We start from the raw sequence: 19,221 nt of genomic DNA, 5'->3' as shown, positions 1-19,221 counted from the left end.
ATTTGAGCAGATCCTTAGAGGTCTGGAACGCTGATTGTTCAGTGGATCCCCAGCTCCAGGAGACTCCTTTCCTCAAAAGCCGATAAAGGGGGCCCAAAACGTCGGTCACATTCGGGATGTAACGACCATAGAACTGAAGCAAACCGAGGTATGACTTCAATTCGGTTATGTCTCGTGGAGCAGGAGCATCCTTGATAGCTCGGACTTTCTCATCTGTCGGGTGTAGACCCTCGGCATCAATCGTATGACCCAGGTACGTGACTGATGGCACCATAAACTTGCACTTGTCTCGACGCAAACGTAGGCCGGAGTCCGAAATCTTCTTCAGAACTCTATCCAGGTTTTGTAGATGTTCCGCGTCCGTACGACCAGTAACCAGAATATCAGCCTGGTAACAAACGACGTTGCGTTCGGCAGCAAACAAACTGTCCATGACACGCTGATAAATTCCAGGTGCAGATTTCACTCCAAAACTGAGTCGGTGGTACCTGTACAACCCACGATGTGTGTTGATGGTAAGATACTGTTTCAAATTCTCGTCCAAGCGGAGCTGTAGATAGGCGGATTTGAGATTGAGTTTCATAAAAGTCTTGCCTCCCGTGAGACGAGCATCGAGGCCTTCGATCCTTGGGATTGGATATTTATCCAATGAAGAACACTTGTTCACGGTCATTTTATAATCTCCACATATGCGGATGGACTGGTCCGATTTTATGACCGGAACGATGGGCGCCGCCCATTCGGCATACTGGATTTGCTCGATGATACCCAGATTTTCAAGATGTTCCAGTTCCTTGTCAATCCGTTCCCGCAGGGCGAAAGGGACTGGGCGAGCTCTGCACAATATAGGATTGGCATCCCGGTCAACACCGAGTTTAGCCGTATGTCCTTTCAAGGTTCCAAGCTCATCCTCCCCTTTAACATATACAGGCCCGATTCACAGCAGCGCCATCCGAGTTGGGCCGTAACTCCCGGAAAAAACGGAAATAAACCCGCGGTCACGTGTTTGGATACAACGGTGAATATTTGCAGCTTCAGACATGACAGAGTTGTTGATTTCCTATAATTTCCTGTTAATACAAGTGAGCAGCTGCAGTGGATATATACATACATATATATATGTGGTGTAATTTATGCACATGACGTCAGCATCATGTCATAGGGTCAGTGCTTTGTATATATATATAGGTTCACCAAAAGATGCAAAAATCTAGTAGAATTTCCCTTGCAGCCTCAGAACCAAACAATAAATATATATTTATTACAGCCTTCACAATTCCCTTGCCCACCCCTCCCCCACCCCCCCTCCAACATGAATATGATTAATAGTAAATATCATCACTTTAAACTTACCCTGTGGCCTGTACATTCAAAAGCCCCATATATCTCCTTCTCTTCGGTGTTCAGAAGCACCCAAACGAGATACGCAAGCGAAGATGTCCTTTGCCGAAGCGATGGTTACCGTTACTCGGTAACGATTCACAGCATCATCTTTCCAATTCCAGACGTCCATTAAACAAATCACCAAGGTTGCCATGTTTATAGGAGGCACTCCTAAAAGGTTCAACTCACTTCACTGGTTCATTTACTGGTCGCGATCCATCAGGGTCTTTGTGTAGCTCATGTCCATCCACTCGAGCCTTGTACCGGCCCACATGGTCAGGAGTTTGCACTTCTAGTTTGCCCCGAACACCACCATTTCTCGGAGGTTCTCCACCAACGCACCGAGCATTCTGGGGTGGATTACATGATTTTGAAAGTCACGTGTTGTAAAACAACTTTATTCTTACTATGGTATGCGGTACGTCCAAAGTAACTTGTTGTCTGAACACAGTGTCAAACACATGAGGAGGCCGTTTGGCCCATCAAGCTATGCCATATCCATGCCCCATTACCAAGCTATTTACTGTAGTTGTCAACTAATTTTTTTTTGGTTTTGTATACAGAAACGAGGCTCGTGAAAGAGCGAACATTTATCACACAAAAAATCAAACACACACAAAGTATATTATAAGGGGAGCAGTAGACAAGATGGGGAGAGAAGGGGAAGCACACAAACACAACATTTGAGAGCAGGGACATCGGGAGATCTGTGGGAGGGAGAGGGTTTGGGGGGAGGAGGCGTGGGAAGGGGGTGCGGGGGGGGGTTGAAGTATAAAACACCAGGACACTGCAAGGGCTTCCAGGAAGGAAGTTGGTATTTCAAAAAAGTGAATGAATGAATGAATGATCGTTTTAAGGCCATTTTCCCCGCTAGAGCGGGGGTTAGCCGATTTCAAAAAAGTGAATCTGGGGTGAAATTGGCGGGGGTAGAAAAGATCAAGGTTTTGGATGGGGGAAGATAAGAGATGGTGGTGAACAGCTGTTTTAAAGACCTGGAGGGAGGAGTGGGATTGAAGAGAGTGAGGGAGTTTGTTCCAGAGGCGGGAGAAAAGAGGAATGAAGGAGTGAAGGTGAGGAGAGAAATTATCATTGTATCAACCCCATTATTATTTTTATATTTTATCTTATAAATTTACTTATCTTTGTATCAACCCCATTAATTTAATCGAGAATAACAGCTGCATCTCTTTTATAATCGGCCAGGGTATAATTGTGTGCATATGTGTGTAGGTGTATTTGCAGGTGTCTAGGCTGCCCTTTATATGTGAAGAAAGCTGTTCAAATGAAAAGTGCAAACTAACTCGTTAGTTTATTGTGTAGAAGCTGCTCCCCAACAACAACCACACATCAAGATAGCAAGCAGTGTGACCTGATGTTGAGGAACCTCCAAGAAGACCAGACCACTTGCTACGCAAGGTCCAGGCAGGAATGTGGAATTAGTTAATGGTGCCTCAGACAACTCGCCTCCTCTTCGTGAAGGACACCGTGGGGTATATCCATGACCAGATAACTCAGAGGTGAACCCATTACCAATTGCGTTACCTGCGTTCCCTCAACATATAACATCGGTCTTCCGTGGTGGTTTTCCATCAAAGTATCTCCCGGCCTTGACTGTGCTCAGCATCAGAGCCGATCTGATGTGAACAGGTACATTCATATTCAACCTGATGAGTCATGGGCCATGAATTTGGGAAGAATGGGGAAATATGGACCCCTATATTCCTAATTCCAACCTGCCTTGGAATAAATGGTTTGTTGCTCTACCTGCTCATCACAACAATTCACAGATTGTATGTAAAGTGAAATACAGTTCCATAGAAGTGCAAAAGCATGTACTTTAAATAATTGTACTTAAATGGTCATGAATTCATCTTGGGGTGCGTATTCCCAGTTTGTGCATGCCGCAATTTTCTTCCCGAGATAAAGTCTCAGTTTCCTCTTTGAACCCTTAGCCGCAATTTGACCGCGTCGGTCATCAGAGAGATTGCTTATTAACTCGGTCCAAAAGGCCCGGAATGGATAGAGCATCTTGGGTTATTCCGATATTGGGCACCACAGCCATTCCGATTCATGTACCCTGCTGAAGATCAATTTAACCTGCACTGTTCACAGGTGTAATGATGTTCTGATTAAAAGGGGCTGATACTCCAGGTCTAGGTCTCCCAACTTTTGGGTGGTATGAGGAATAGATCTGTGTAATATGAAAGCCAAATCTTGAACGGTTTTTGAAATATCGTGTACACAAGCCAAGTTACCAGGATGGTCGCCATGGCAACAATTCAGCCAATCACAGCCGTGATCTAATCAGGTTGAGATATTGTCATGAGGAATAGATATCTGCAAGATGAAAGGTAAATGTTGAACGGTTTTTTGAAATATCGTGAACATAAAAGTGCATGGATGGATGATCAGTCGGTCAGTGGGACGGAGCTCGCTTTAATGACCTTGTTGGAGGGGCGGGGGACAAAAACAAGTGTTTGTTTGTATTTTCTTGTGTACATGCTTACATTTATTAATTTTTTTAATTACAATTTTTTTTTTTCTGCAAATGACAAATTTTTATTGGGAATTGCACTTTCCTCGTTCATGTTTTTCTCTATAGTTTAGTCATGTTGTTTTTTGCACGAATATCCACGAATTTTTAATGCTTCACTTTCAAACGGTCACCTATATATTCCGAAATGGATGCATACTCGGAATCAAATTGATTCGTTACAAGAATTGACGTAAATCAGCAGCGTTGATCGATTGTCTGGCATCGATTTGATGCTCTCACGACAAATGAAAACGTTTATGTTCCTAAACCTAACTACCTGGGAACTGAGTCACCTTGTACTGTACTGTATAAAACTCTGTACGGTGACTGCTTTGGCTTTTCACATCATTGCCCGAGATTGACATTGTCTGTTGAAGCCTCAATAGTATTGATCTTGTTTTTTAGAATAAAGATATCGCAAAGCAAGACTACACAAATGATGAATGTCGTACTGGCAGTCGATCATTAAGAAATAGGACAAATAAGCAAGCAAACAAACAGGATGTCTTATCTTACTATAATTCACCAAATGTCCGTCTGTCTGTTCGAAGGTACCGTAAAAACGGCTCAACCGATCGCAAAGATATTTTGTGTGGGTAATCCTGGGATCTCCAGGAGTAAAATAGGCTATTTAGTTTTCCCAATTTCAGCTTTGGTTTCCAGCATTCTCAGGTTTGGACTCCCGCATAACATTCACGTTCGCATAACGTTCATTGTGACGATGTTCTCATTGTGACGATGTGTGTGTTCACGGTAGTGTTTGACGTGACGGTGTGAACGTAATTTCGTAATGTTTTTCGTTTCGTAATCCTTTAATGAACGTTTAATGCCCTTCGATGTCCGGGGCCGCATGCGCGCTACACTGGACGGGCCAGCGTGTACCTTGCCCTTCGCCGTCAGGCTCGTGTAAACCGCTGAGCCCCATCCGTGATGGGGACTAGGGCTTGAGACAGTGTCCTTCATTAAAAGTATAATAAACGCTGTCTCCATCGATCTTGCCAAGGCCGTAACAGCCGTAACGCTTAATCTCTACATGAGAGAATTCCACATAGCTATTTGGGCGGTGAATACGCCAACAGATCGCTGTCTCCATCGACCTTGCAAAGGCCGTAACAGCTATCGGCTCAAAATCCTTTTAGCTGTTGATTTGGTACAGTTACACATATCGGGAATTTGGTACACGTATCGGGAGTACATACGACATAGCGATTGTAAACACTATTATCGATCACGATTCATGATCATCACGATCATAGTGTATCGATCACGACTTGAAACACGATGGCATAATATTTACCGATATGAACAGTGATGTGGCTTTTATTGAAATTCTAAAGATACTGTTTAGATTTTGATGATTTGCGTGTGATGTGATTCAACGGATGTTTATATGAATCGCTTAAAATTTTAAAAAACCTTCAATTTCTGTCATTTAGCCTTTTCATTTGGGCTTCCCAATTGAAGCCCCGCCCATAGGGTGGGTACCGTTGCTAGTCTATAATAATAAAAGGCAGTGTCCGTCCGTCCGTCCGTCCGTCTGTCTGTCCATCCATCTGTCTCCTCCATAACTCCAAAACAATAAAACCTAGCAGCCCCAAACTTTGCATGCATACACCTGGACCTCCAACAGATTACCAGGATGAAAATTGGGTGTTTGGGTGTGTTATAACATCCTTTTTGCTCATCACAATGTGGCTCATAAGGTGGCTCACCAAAATGGTGGCTCATAAGAAAAAAACCCCGATGTGATGGTGTACCAATATGTTGGCCCGCCATTTGGTCATCTCACTGCACTTTACTGGGTTCTTAAGTCACCATTTTGTTTCGGCCTACTCAAACGTACCTTGCCTTGGAAACATGATCGATTATCATTACATAATTTAAGCATATCATCAAAATCTGGATTTGGATATGAGGATTGGATGCTGTAAATTAAATAATTTCCAAATCTGGAGTAAAATCTGACAAAATTTACCATTTCTTGCGATTTTATAACTAAGTGTATATATGCATTTATTTAAGCGAGGCTGTGATTCTCATTCTGGGGTTATTTTTTTTAAAATTTAACTTAATAATCGTTTTTAACTTAATTCATACTCCCATGGTAACTGCTCGGAGATGCGTTTTTGGAATGAAACATTATTAGCAAAGAACACTTTTTTTAGTAGTGGGACTGCTGCCACGACAACAGGCATTTTAAGGCCATTTTCCCTGCTAGAGCAGGGGTTAGCCTTGCCGTCCCCCTGACAATCTTCTCCATTTTGCCCTATTTTCTGCATCTCCCCTTGTTAACCCCCTTGCCCGCATTTCTTCTTCCACCATCTTTAGCCAAGTCTTTCTCGGTCTTCCCCGTCCTCTACTTCCTTCTACATTCATTTCCATCACTCTTCTCAACCAGTCACTTTCATCCTTTCTCAACACATGACCAAACCATCTCAACCTGTTCCTCTTCACAGCATCCATCACAGGCAATATTCCCATCATCTTTCGCAATTCATCATTTGTCTTCCTCTCTCTCAACGATACTCCACACATCCACCGAACCATTCGCATTTCCACCCTTTCCAGCCTTCGTTGCTGCTCTACGTTCATTACCCATGTCTCGCTCCCATAAATCATAACACTTCTCACACATGCAGCATACACCTTTCCCTTCAGCTTTAACGACACTCCCCTCCTCATCAGCACGCCACTCAGTTCCCGAAACTTCTTCCATGCACATCTCACTCTAGCAACCGTTGCCGACACACAACTGCCACTGTTTGAGTCAATTCTGAAGTTGGAATTTTGAAGATCGGTTCGAATTAAGAGTTTGTGGAGCTTATCGTATTGTGGTTTTTGAACGTGTGCTGAAATTAAATAAAGGGGTGGAGTGTGGGGGGGGGGGGGGGGGGGGGGGGTTCCATACAAAGGTCCCCCTACCCCCCACTCCAAAGGAAACAAACAAAAAAACAATACAAAAAATTGATGATTTTAGGCGAGCTTGACCTTTTGACCTCAAAAGCAATAGGTTTAAGAGAGCACATATGCAAACCCTGCTCAGATGTCAAAGCAATTGGATGAAAATTTATGATTTTTTGCAACCTTTATCTTTCTATCTAAAAAATAATAATCAGCTTTTCGCTTTTGATTGATGTACTAATTCAGTGACCAAAGCGCCTTAAAATTTCAGGTCAATTGTGAAAAGTTATTTTAGGTGATGCTGACCTTTGACCTTTTGACCAAATTATTATTTTGTGTTCTCCATTTTCTCATAATAAAGCTTTGCTGAAATTTTGATGACAAAGTTCAAATGATAAATTAAAATTTTAGGTTAATTGGATGAAATTTATGATTTTACGTGACGTTGACCTTTGACCTTTTGACAAAATTATTAATTTGCCTACTCCATATTCTCATAATGAAGCTTTGGTGAAAATTTGATGATAAAACTCATATGGTAAAAAGGTTACAGGCCTGAAATGGAACACACACACACACACACACACACACACACACACACACACACACACACACACACACACACACACACACACACACACACACACACACACACACACACACACACACACACACACACACACACACACACACACACACACACACACACACACACACACACACACACACACACACACACACACACACACACACACACACACACACACACACACACCGGTTCAAACTCGGGCCAAGTTGTACCAAAGGCTTTTTAAAATGGTACGTGCTGCTTCTTTGCTTGACATTCAGTTTTATTATTAGTCCCCTACCGGTGTACACTGGACACGGAGGGGGACTATAGGTTTGCACGCCGTCCCTCCCTCCGTCTGTCCGTCTGTCAGTCCATCAGCAGGGGCTGATCCAGGAATTTCAAGACGGGGGAGGGGGGGGGGGGGGTGCATGAAACTATAGCGCTGGGGGGGGGGATAAAAGGGGGGTCTGGGGGTCCTCCCCCAGGAAATTTAAAAAAATTGATCGTCAGAAACGGCATTTCGTGCGTTCATGGAAGTTTCTGCAGTTCCTTGTGTTCTTCCCTGGTCCAACAGTTCAGCAAATTCGCACCGCCTGCACCCTCATCCTGGATCAAGGGGGGGGGGGTGCACACCCCTTGCACCCCCCACCCCCCCTGGATCCGTCCCTGGTCAGTCCGTCACGCAAAGAACAGTTTTCCGGACTTTTTTTTCTAAACTCTTAATGCTAATGATTTCAAACTTGGTACATGGTTTCCTCATGATATGATAAGTTACAGATCAAGTTCGAACTTCACGACGTTTCGATCATTTTTGACAAAGTTATGGCACTTTGAACTTTGGGAATTCTGATAATTCTGATGATCCTTAACTCAGTGCCATTTTAAGTTTTAATTTCCTTTAAAAAAAGATTTTCTCTGCAATAATAGGACCGATTGAGATAAAATTTTCACCATATGAGGCTCGGTCTGTAGAATATTTTAATGGTAATTATGACGTAACAGGTCACGTGGTTCGGCCGCCATATTGTTTTTCGTGAAAACACGAAAACCCCTTTTTCTCTGCAACGGCTGAACAGATCGAGGCCAAACTTTGCAGGCAAAATCGCATACCCATGACGAACAAAAAAGTCAACCAGCATAACGTCATGCGTCACATGGTTTCAGAGTTATGACGTTTTTAAGCATGAACCTTTAAAACCGAGCCGCTCCCTCATTTTTGATCCAATCGAAGGGATCTGTTCAGCATGTCAATCTACTAAAATGTCCTTTTGGAATTTGCGATAGGTCTCATGGTTTGGCAGATATCGTTAATTAAAAGAAAATATTTTAAAAATGGATATCTCTTGTTTATTCTAGAGATCTCCTCAAGCCGCACCGCGCGCCCTCAGCCTCGTCTCACGACACAGCGCGCGCTTTCCGGAGGGGCGGAGTCAAGCCGAGCAACATATATATATATATATGTACACATCGATCATTGATCGTGAACCGGAAAATATAATAAATTACTGATATTTAGCGACTCGAAAGGTTCTTTATCAACAACTTATTTTCTTGTGCTTCTGCTGACCTGTCTGCAAGGTGTATAAATCGAAGTCCCGAGTGTGAATCACAGGTGAGCCCGTCCTGAGGTAATTAGCGATTGGGAACGATTCAGAACCTGTGGGTAAATAACCCTTGGTAATTTCCCCAAGTTGTTTTGCTGATGACAGTTTTGCAAGTTGACATACCCCGATATTCTGGCCATATTCGACAGTTTTGTAAGTTCACATACCCCGATATTCTGGCCATATTCGACAGTTTTGTAAGTTGACATACCCCGATATTCTGGCCATATTCGACAGTTTTGTAAGTTGACATACCCTGATATTCTGGCCATATTCGACAGTTTTGTAAGTTGACATACCCCGATATTCTGGCCATATTCGACAGTTTTGCAAGTTGACATACCCCGATGTTCTGGCCATATTCGACAGTTTTGTAAGTTGACATACCCTGATATTCTGGCCATATTCGACAGTTTTGTAAGTTGACATACCCTGATATTCTGGCCATATTCGACAGTTTTTTAAGTTGACATACCCTGATATTCTGGCCATATTCGACAGTTTTTTAAGTTGACATACCCCGATATTCTGGCCATATTCGACAGTTTTGTAAGTTGACATACCCTGATATTCTGGCCATATTCGACAGTTTTTAAAGTTGACATACCCCGATATTCTGGCCATATTCGACAGTTTTTTAAGTTGACATACCCCGATATTCTGGCCATATTCGACAGTTTTGTAAGTTGACATACCCCGATATTCTGGCCATATTGGACAGTTTTGTAAGTTGACATACCCCGATATTCTGGCCATATTGGACAGTTTTGTAAGTTGACATACCCCGATATTCTGGCCATATTCGACAGTTTTGTAAGTTGACATACCCCGATAAGTGAAAAGGTACTCCGTTTGACATTATGAAGTCTTCAAGCGAAATTTTGGTTACCGAGCAAACGACGATGAGAGTGAATAGTGATACACCTTGCCAGTCGTCTTTGTTCGTCTGGGGTTTTAACTGTTGTTACTTGCATTTTGTATGAATACAAACTAAGATCCTTCTTTCAATCGTACGCACTGTTTCCCTGTTATTGCCGAGCTCTCGGGAATGTCTTCTCTCTGAACTCTTCAGCCTCTGTTGGACTGCTTCACCTCCTTCAATTGTTTCTTCCAATCTTGCTGTTTTCTTTCGCCCTGACCCTTTTGCATCTGCGACAATGTGAGTTGGCCTTCTTGTGCCCTAACATAGGTCAATATTGAAATCGTTGTGGGACGTGTCCGCAAACCAAAGCTTGCCCAAAACGGTCTTTAAGGAATTGTTATGGAGATATATATATATATATATAACTGTAAGAAATAGTAGAAACTCCAAAGTACGAGCAGGGCGTCTCATTTGTATTGAATAAATAATCGTTAGATTAAATAAGACGCGGACGTAGCTTCAGGACGTCGATCTTTAATTGTCGACAAGCTTTCGACCAACAAAGGTCTTCTTCTGAGTCGGCCCTTCTGAGTCGGTCTTCTTCTTCTGAGTCGGCACTTCCGTTGAACTTGGGGCCGACTCAGAAGAAGACCTTTGTTGGTCGAAAGCTTGTCGACAATTAAAGATCGACGTCCTGAAGCTACGTCCGCGTCTTATTTAATCTAACGATTATATATATATATACACATAGAGAGAAAAAGAGAGAAAAAAAAGAGAGAGAGAAAAAGAGAGAGAAAAAGAGAGAGAGAAATAGAGAGAGAATGAGAGAGAAAAAGAAAGAGAGAAATAGAGAGAGAAAAAGAAAGAGAGAAATAGAGAGAGAAAAAGAGAGAAAAAGAGAGAGAGAAGAGAGAGAGAAAGAGAAAGAGAGAGAGAAAAAAAAGAGAGAGAGAAGAGAGAGAGAAAGAGAAAAAGAGAGAGAAAAAAAAGAGAGAGAAAAAGAGAGAGAGAAAAAAAGAGAGAGAAAAAAAAGAGAGAGAGAGAGAGAGAGAGAGAGAGAGAGAGAGAGAGAGAGAGAGAGAGAGAGATAGAGATAGAGATAGAGATAGAGATATAGAGATAGAGGACAGGCTCAATTCAACTTTCCAAAGCTCAGTCCTCAAAATCACCTGAAACAAACAAAAAGACACAGTTTAACATAAAGAATAATTGTTTCTCATTGAAATGTTTCCGTGAATGAATCATCACCCAGTATTAGTCGCCATATTCGCAGTAATACAGTGTGCTTTGTACAATTATAATTGCCTTTGAGCTTTGAATCGCGTCCTGTTTTTTATTTAATTTGTTGTTGTTAAGCTTCGATTGGATGTGTTTTGCTTTGTTTTCAAAATGTTTTTAAATTTTTTTATCACTTCCATTCACAAATATCTCACTTGAGTGCAGCAGTGCATTATTGCACCTTAAGTATCATGGAGTACGGCAGTATTCCATATGTAGGAATGGCATGGGAAAGAAATGGCCGCCCCATCAAATGTGCCCAAAATGATACTCTGAAAAGTTACTACAGAGTGAAGTCGTAAGCCTTTAAAAGCCATACCTTTTACTCTCGGTACCTATAACGTGATTTTGTTTTTATGGTTTGCATTTCGCTGTTGCTCTCCACCGAAGGTGACATTGGCATGAAATTATTATTTCATGGAGCCAGTTTGACTCGATTTTTACATCAACAGTGCATTTCTCAACCAGGACATGAAAAGCTGTCATGGTGAGTCAAGGTGCATTAACAAATTACACCTGAATATAATAAAGGGGTGGGGATTAAAAAAGAGAGAATAAGAATGGGACAAAGGAGTTTGGTAGGGGTGGACGAGTGGGGCAGAGGGTGGGTGAGGGGAGAGATAGATAGAGAGTGGGGGAGGGAGGGACAGAGGGAGAAACAGAGAAGGAAGGGGAGAGAGGGAAAGGGAGGGGGAGAGAGGGAAAGGGAGGGGAGGGAGAGAGGGAGAAAGAGAGAAGGAAGGGGGGAGAGGGAAAGGGAGGGGAGGGAGAGAGGGAGAGAGGGAAAGGGAGGGGTAGACAGACACCAAGCATGCAAGAGACAAAAATATCAGTTGGATGAGAACTGAACATTTTGCAGAACGTCAGGGTTTGTCTCTGATAATAATGTAGCCATTACGGTCTTGCTCCTTTCATCAGTTTCATTCAATTGAGCACAGATTACTTTATTAGAAAAAATATCTCAGGTTGACAGGGTATAACCTCGAGGTAGACACACTCGCTCCTGACCTTTTGTAGCTGTAAACTGTCACCCTGGTACCTCACAGGCGGGACGATTCATCGATGTGTGAGGCATCCCTCGGATGGACGTTAAAATGGGCATCCCATCGACTAGTATTAGAGGTCATTCAACATCCCAAGATGCTCTTCCTGAAGGGCAGGTGATCTCTCACCAGCACCCTGGACAAATTCCAAATTCCTGCCCCAGACTAAACCGTCGATTGTAATCCTTACCCTGGGGCTGCTCCTGCAGCTCCGAACCTCCCTTTGAACGGAACCTTTGAAAGCAGAAAGAAAAGAAATCTAAATGAGAAATACAGGCAGTGTGGAATTCCTCCTTTTCAAATTCTTTATGTTGTATGAAATTTGATAAGAATGCAAAGACTTTTGTACTGAACGTTTATCATTTGATCTTTGATGTGAGCTTTGGGGTGTGCTTACTTTGTCCTCAGAAGGTTGGGCAAATATGTCACCAACTAACTTGTCACACTTTTAATGAGGACATATCACTTGCTTAAAATGATATCTTTCTATAAATTTGGTTAATAGCCCCAGGTATTCCAACATTCTTGCGGGATTGGCCATGGAACGTTTTTTGCTCCATGGTTTCACGAATCGGCTGGCCAGGCCTGCCGTTCAACCAAACATGATTTGGGCAGAATTTGTTTAGGGTGCAGGTGACAAGACCAGTCACGATCTTTAATGTCCCCGGCGACCAGTGCTGCCAGAGGCGTCCTCCGGCTTAACAATGATCCGATGGACGGCGCACACACATTGATGCTGCACACACATTGATGCGGGGCACACATTGATGCGGGGCACACATTGATGCGGGGCACACATTGATGCTGGGCACACATTGATGCGGGGCACACATTGATGCGGGGCACACATTGATGCGGGGCACACATTGATGCTGGGCACACATTGATGCGGGGCACACATTGATGCTGGGCACACATTGATGCTGGGCACACATTGATGCAGGGCACACATTGATGCGGGGCACACATTGATGCGGGGCACACATTGATGCGGGGCACACATTGATGCGGGGCACACATTGATGCGGGGCACACATTGATGCGGGGCACACATTGATGCGGGGCACACATTGATGCGGGGCACACATTGATGCGGGGCACACATTGATGCGGGGCACACATTGATGCTGGGCACACATTGATGCTGGGCACACATTGATGCTGGGCACACATTGATGCGGGGCACACATTGATGCGGGGCACACATTGATGCGGGGCACACATTGATGCGGGGCACACATTGATGCGGGGCACACATTGATGCGGGGCACACATTGATGCGGGGCACACATTGATGCGGGGCACACATTGATGCGGGGCACACATTGATGCGGCGCACACATTGATGCGGCGCACACATTGATGCGGGGCACACATTGATGCGGGGCACACATTGATGCGGGGCACACATTGATGCGGGGCACACATTGATGCGGGGCACACATTGATGCCTCGCTCTACAGGTGAAACACCAGGCTGACGGTTTGCAGCAGGGTGGAGATTCAAACCCAGGTAAGCTGGGTCAAAGGTGAGTACGCGCACCTCAAAGCTACCTTCACAGCTCAAAGATAAATCACCTTTTTGAGGTATTAAAAACGAAAACGTTTGTTGGAATTCAAAGACTTTATTGGATTTCTTCCTCTCCTGTTATTTTGCATCGATCGCTCTCCTTGCCAGTGCCCCCCTCTGTATTTCAGCTGCATTCCTCTGTTCTCTGACCTTTAAGAGCACATACATTCCTCATGCACTGTCAGGACCATTTCATATTCTTACGTTCAACCTCACCTCCACTCTGCCTCTCACCACTCTCTTGCAACCATATCTTCACCTCCTTGTTGACACTTTTTTTTTTTTGCTTTCTCTGCTCTTTCCTTCCTTCATCTCTTCATCAAGCTCAAGGTAATTGTGGACATGTTGTCCCCAACAATATGGAAACCATCCAAATGCTAAATCTGCGAATCCCTTTATTATTATTTTTGTATTAAATGTTTCACTTCAGTTTTAATTCTCTTATTTAGATGTTTCGTTTCATTTTTATTAATCTATTTTATTATGTAGACTCATTGGATGTCTCGGAACAGAATGCACAGATGCAATTTATTTAATGCACTCATGAACTTGTTTGTGCTCCTGTTCATTCTTATTTATGCATTGCTTTTCACCATCATTTCATGTCTCTGTATCGCTCTTCTCAAAAAAAATATCGAAAATTTTGAATGAGAATTAAATGATGTATTGATCATTTTCATCCTGTGGACAACAGACTTGCCATTGATGTTGTTTTCTGCTTCCATCCCACTGCCCAGAACACCACTCATCGTGTTTATATCCTCTTCTCTCATCGCTCCACTGCCCATCTACCATCACAGACGACCCATACCATTCCATGGTGCAGTGAGAACATTCTTTCTTTTATCTTTACCTCTCTATATCAGTATATATATATCTAGAAATCTAGAATAATTTCAACATACAGACTTGGCATTTAATATGGAATATTTTTTTTGTGGGGGTGAACTTACTTTTCAAGATGTCTTAGAACCAAAAGTTAATTGGAATTATGTTGAAATTATTCTAGATTTTGTTAATGTGACCTTTAAAAGAAACAAAAACCACATTTGACATTTCGAAACAAATAAATTGATCCTTGAAAGTGATGTAAACTGATATCGAACTCAATTCATGGACAGTACTGTGTTAAACTTCTGTACGTTTTCCAGAAGTATCTCTTTATTTTGCACATTAGCCAAATTTCTTTTTAACAAAAACAAAAGTTAAATTACGACTGGGATTACGGACAGTAAAATTACAGTTCAGTACTTCGTGTAACCCCCACGAGCATTCAGGAGAGCACGTACACGTTGAGGCATGCTGTTCACGAGATTTGCCAAGATTTGGACAGGAATTGCTTGCCATGCAGTGACAATAGCCTGCTGCAATTCACGCACAGAGGTCGGCTGCTGGTCCAAGTGGTCGATTTGACGCGTTAATTCTGCCCACAAGTTCTCTATCGGATTCATATCCGGGGACATTGCAGGCCACTCCATATGCTCTACACCACGGTCAGCAAGAAAGTGTTGGATCATGCGAGCACGATGAGGCCGTGCATTGTCATCTTGGAAGGCAAAGTTTCCTCGAAAGGCTGCACGAGAAAATGGAAGCAATGTTTCTTCCAGAATGGCCCTGTACTTGAACTGGTTCGGGTTTCCATTCAGAACAACCAGGTCAGTTTTGCCCCCTGCATGAAAAGCAGCCCAAACGGTCACCCCACCACCTCCAGCTTGGACTCGTGGCACTATACAATCTTTGTTGTAGGCTTCATGCACTTGTCTGCGCACTCGGACGTGGCCATCTTGACGATAGACCAGAAATCTAGACTCGTCACTGAAGATCACGTGATTCCAGTGTCCTGGCTGCCATTGACGGTGCTCTCTGGCCCACTGCAATCGGTGCTGGCGGTGTTGTCTGGGCAGGCATGGCTTTCTCAGGGGACGCCTGGCACGATAGCCTGCTTGAACCAGTCGTTGGTTGACTAGCCTTCTGGGTACAGGCACATTTGTCAGTTGCTGCCACTCAGCCCTAAGCCGATTAGCTGACTTGGTACGGCCATTGCGGACTAACCGGTGCAGCTGGCGATCATCCCTCCTTGTGGTTCTGTGGGGACGTCCTGGTCTCGGTATTGGAGTAGGGACACCCCTCTGAGCATTTCGTTTCATGATCTTTGACACCTGACCTTGAGTGATGCCATACTGCCGAGCAATAGCATGCTCTTTCATGCCGTAATTTCGTAAAGCGACCACTCCATGACACACAGCATTGTCGAGTTGACGGACCATCTCCAGAGGAAGCGGAAATAACTTTTGGAGATGTGCAGCAGTTGTTTTCCACTAATACAGAACGCAACAACCCTTGTATACCCGACTGTGAAGCCAATCGTCAAATGCACCTGTCCGTACATTTTGCCAAGCCACCTGTGATATAATCCTGTTGTTGACTTCTTGCTGCGACAGACAATCAGTGACATGGTTCTTTTAACAAATAAATCACCAAAGTGTAAAAGAAACTCACCAGATTTATATACTGAGTTAAGAAAGTAAACCCGTCAAGAAAAAAAAAATATTCCATATTAAATGCCAAGTCTGTAATTCCAATGAACTTTTGGTTCTAAGTCATCTTGAAAAGTAAGTTCACCCCCACAAAAAAAATATTCCATATTAAATGCCAAGTCTGGCCCGACCCCCTGGTCACGGTGTACCTCCGAGCCCGGAGAGGAGTCACGGCAGAAAAATGTGTTATTCTGTGTCAAAAACAATACTGAAACCACACCAATTGTTACCAACAAACAAATATGGTATTAAAAATCACACAAGAATAACAGTACAACAATAATAGCAATCAAAAGCACAATCAATGTATATCTTATGATGGTGCCATCAGCTAGTATAAAGTAACTCACTGTGCTCCAAGTGAGTGAAAAAGAACATTCCCCAATGTCTCTATATTCCCGTCTTCGAGCTCAGAGTTGATCGTCCTCCTGCGATCGTCAGAACGATGTTGAATCGAAACCCGAATCCCGTTCAGGTGACAGGCCCAGTCACGCCGCCAAAACTGCACAAAGGCGCACGCGGCCAAAGCGGCGAAAAGGGTCACGCGGCTCGAAGCTGCGAAAAGGCGCACTCAAGGCGACTGGGAAATCACACCCTCTGGTATGATTGTTTAACAGCTCCAAATCGGCGAACCTCAGGTTTGCCTTCAAAATCCGCGTTACACACACATCCCAGATAGATGTCTGAATGGTGAAAACGGCTGACCCGAAGCAAGGAAAGTTTTCTCGACGCGTGAAGCGCGCGAGTCAAAATGGCCGACGGCTCGTACTTGAGACGTAATGACACGACGATGATTCCTCGGAATCCAACGCCAAACCTGACACGCAGGTGGATCAGTCACAGCGATAACAACTCTGTCATGGGAATTCCTTCCCCAGGAAACCCGAAAGTTCACTAGCGACTTTCGTTCAACAACCTTCGCTCAGGACGAAGAAGCAACTTGCTTCTTGTCCGACTTCACTCGCTCCGCCTTTTTTTTCTCCCCTCTTCCTCTTCATCGCCGTCCGGTTCCTGTTTCATTTTAAAACATTCCTTTTACCTTTTGACAATAATAATTGCTATTTCCCTCAAACAACAATAATAATAATACATGGAACCAGAAATGTCTCAAGTGGATGAAAGCCACCACAACGGAAGTGTCGAATCCATAACAATATATATATGTATATATATATTGTTACGGAAACGGAGTACGGGTGCTCTCCCTTAGTGTGGGGGGGGGGGGGGGGGGTTAATACCCTTCTATTTTCACTCGCCGTCTCCGCTCCTGAAGCTGCCCAGCTCCCTCCACGAGGCAGGTAAGCAACCCCGTTCGAGACCGCGGACAAGATGTTATTTGCCGAGCGGATTAGCAGCCCACGGCTCGAACCATTAGCAGTACTAAACCCGATCCTAAACGTTGGCCAAATCGTGCCACAGGTGTTCAATGTGGAAACCTCTAAAACGAACGGATGTGAAGAAAAGGCAGAATAAGGAGGAACAGGAATTTATTACTACTATTTACACAATCAAAGGAACCAAGGAGAAGGAAAGAAACGAAAATAATTTACAGCAGAAGAAGAAGAAGAAGAAGAAGAAGACATTGCAATTCTACTTATCTATACAGTCTTACTTATACCCAGGGACAACACAGACAAACAGACGACAGTCAGACTTACACGGGGATGATGACAGGAATGGCAGGAGGTGGATGGCTGGACGGATGAGGAGGTGGGACCACAGGGCTGGAAGGGTGCGGGTCCGGCTCGTGTCAACGGCAAGGCTCGAGGTCAGCAGCCGCCGAACCTCCTCAATCTCGTTCGTACGGCGGCGTTGCTTCGCGGCCGCGGGTCGAACTGCCGTTAAAGCTCAACTCCTTCTCAACTCAACTCAGCTGCGGTGGACTCCTCTGCGGTGGACTCCTCACTCATCTGCTTAAGCAGTCCCTCCCAACTTCCTTTTATAAGGCGCGTGGCGATCAAGCCGCCGGCCTTTTAGAAATGCCCATCGGTGAGCTCGCCTCGGCCTGGATTGGTCGCGAGGGCTCACCGATCCCGCCAGGAACAAGGCGTGGCTTTGCCAACTCCTCCCACCTTCTTCTCCAAGATGACCTCGCCGTAATGGCGGCAAATGTAGTTGGCAATGCGATTGGCAATGACGCAGTTGGAAATGGAGGTTTTGGGGGAATTTGACAAGGGGATCTATCTTATTCGATTCAGTGCAATGCAGTGTCAATTAATGGGAAACAGAGCCTTAAGCTAATACACATAATAAGGAAATAACTATTTAGAAGGGTATATGATTTTCTACGTGCATGCGATGGACTAACTAAGGGGACGACCTTTGAACTTTACACAAATGGAGGTATTTACAAGAATTACTACTAGAAGGTCATATTTACAAACACAGGATTCTCAAATCCGCAACAATATATATATATATATATATTTATAAATACTAGGGCATGCCCGTACTATATATAAGCTAGGACGTGCCCGTACGTGGGTGCCCGTTCCTTGCCAAAAAAAAAAAAAAAAAAAAATTTGTGTAGGGGTGTGTGTGTGTAAACATCCTAGGGCGTGCCCGTACGTGGGTGCAAAAAAACATGCGTGCAAACAACAACAACAAAAAAAAACTTTGAAACCACGTGGCAGTAACGACCACAGAACCCCCCTCCCTCTATTTACATGAATGGTTTGGTCCATTCGCAACGACCACAGAACCCCCCCCTCTATTTACATGAATGGTTTGGTCCATTCGCAAAGCCAAAGCGAACGACCACAGAACCCCCCCCTCTATTTACATGAATGGTTTGGTCCATTCGCAAAGCCAAAGCGAACGACCACAGAACACCCCCCCCCCCCCCCCCTCTATTTACATGAATGGTTTGGTCCATTCGCAAAGCCAAAGCGAACGGCGAACGGCTAAATCGCCATAGCTCGGTAAGTACTTGTCCGA

At 44.0% G+C, this 19,221-nt stretch overlaps 1 protein-coding gene across 3 annotated transcripts in view; it reads left to right on the top strand.

Annotated features, from left to right (window-relative positions):
* The window catches only part of GLRA2 (glycine receptor alpha 2), a 308,566-nt gene that overhangs the window by 184,480 nt on the left and 104,865 nt on the right, over positions 1-19,221 (top strand). For 2 of the 3 annotated variants that reach the window (XM_078768142.1, XM_078768144.1), the window contains exon 3: positions 14,485-14,567. The exons of the other annotated variant lie outside the window; for it this stretch is intronic. The gene's annotated coding sequence lies outside the window, so the exon portion shown is untranslated. The remainder of the gene's footprint in view (positions 1-14,484; positions 14,568-19,221) is intronic. 3 annotated transcript variants of the gene reach the window in all.

This window comes from Myxine glutinosa, chromosome 14 (assembly GCF_964187855.1).
Source record: "Myxine glutinosa chromosome 14, kmMyxGlut1.1, whole genome shotgun sequence".
Classification (NCBI taxonomy): domain Eukaryota; kingdom Metazoa; phylum Chordata; class Myxini; order Myxiniformes; family Myxinidae; genus Myxine; species Myxine glutinosa.
The sequence above is the reverse complement of the archived record's forward strand: the minus strand, read 5'-3'. Positions and strand labels throughout refer to the sequence as shown.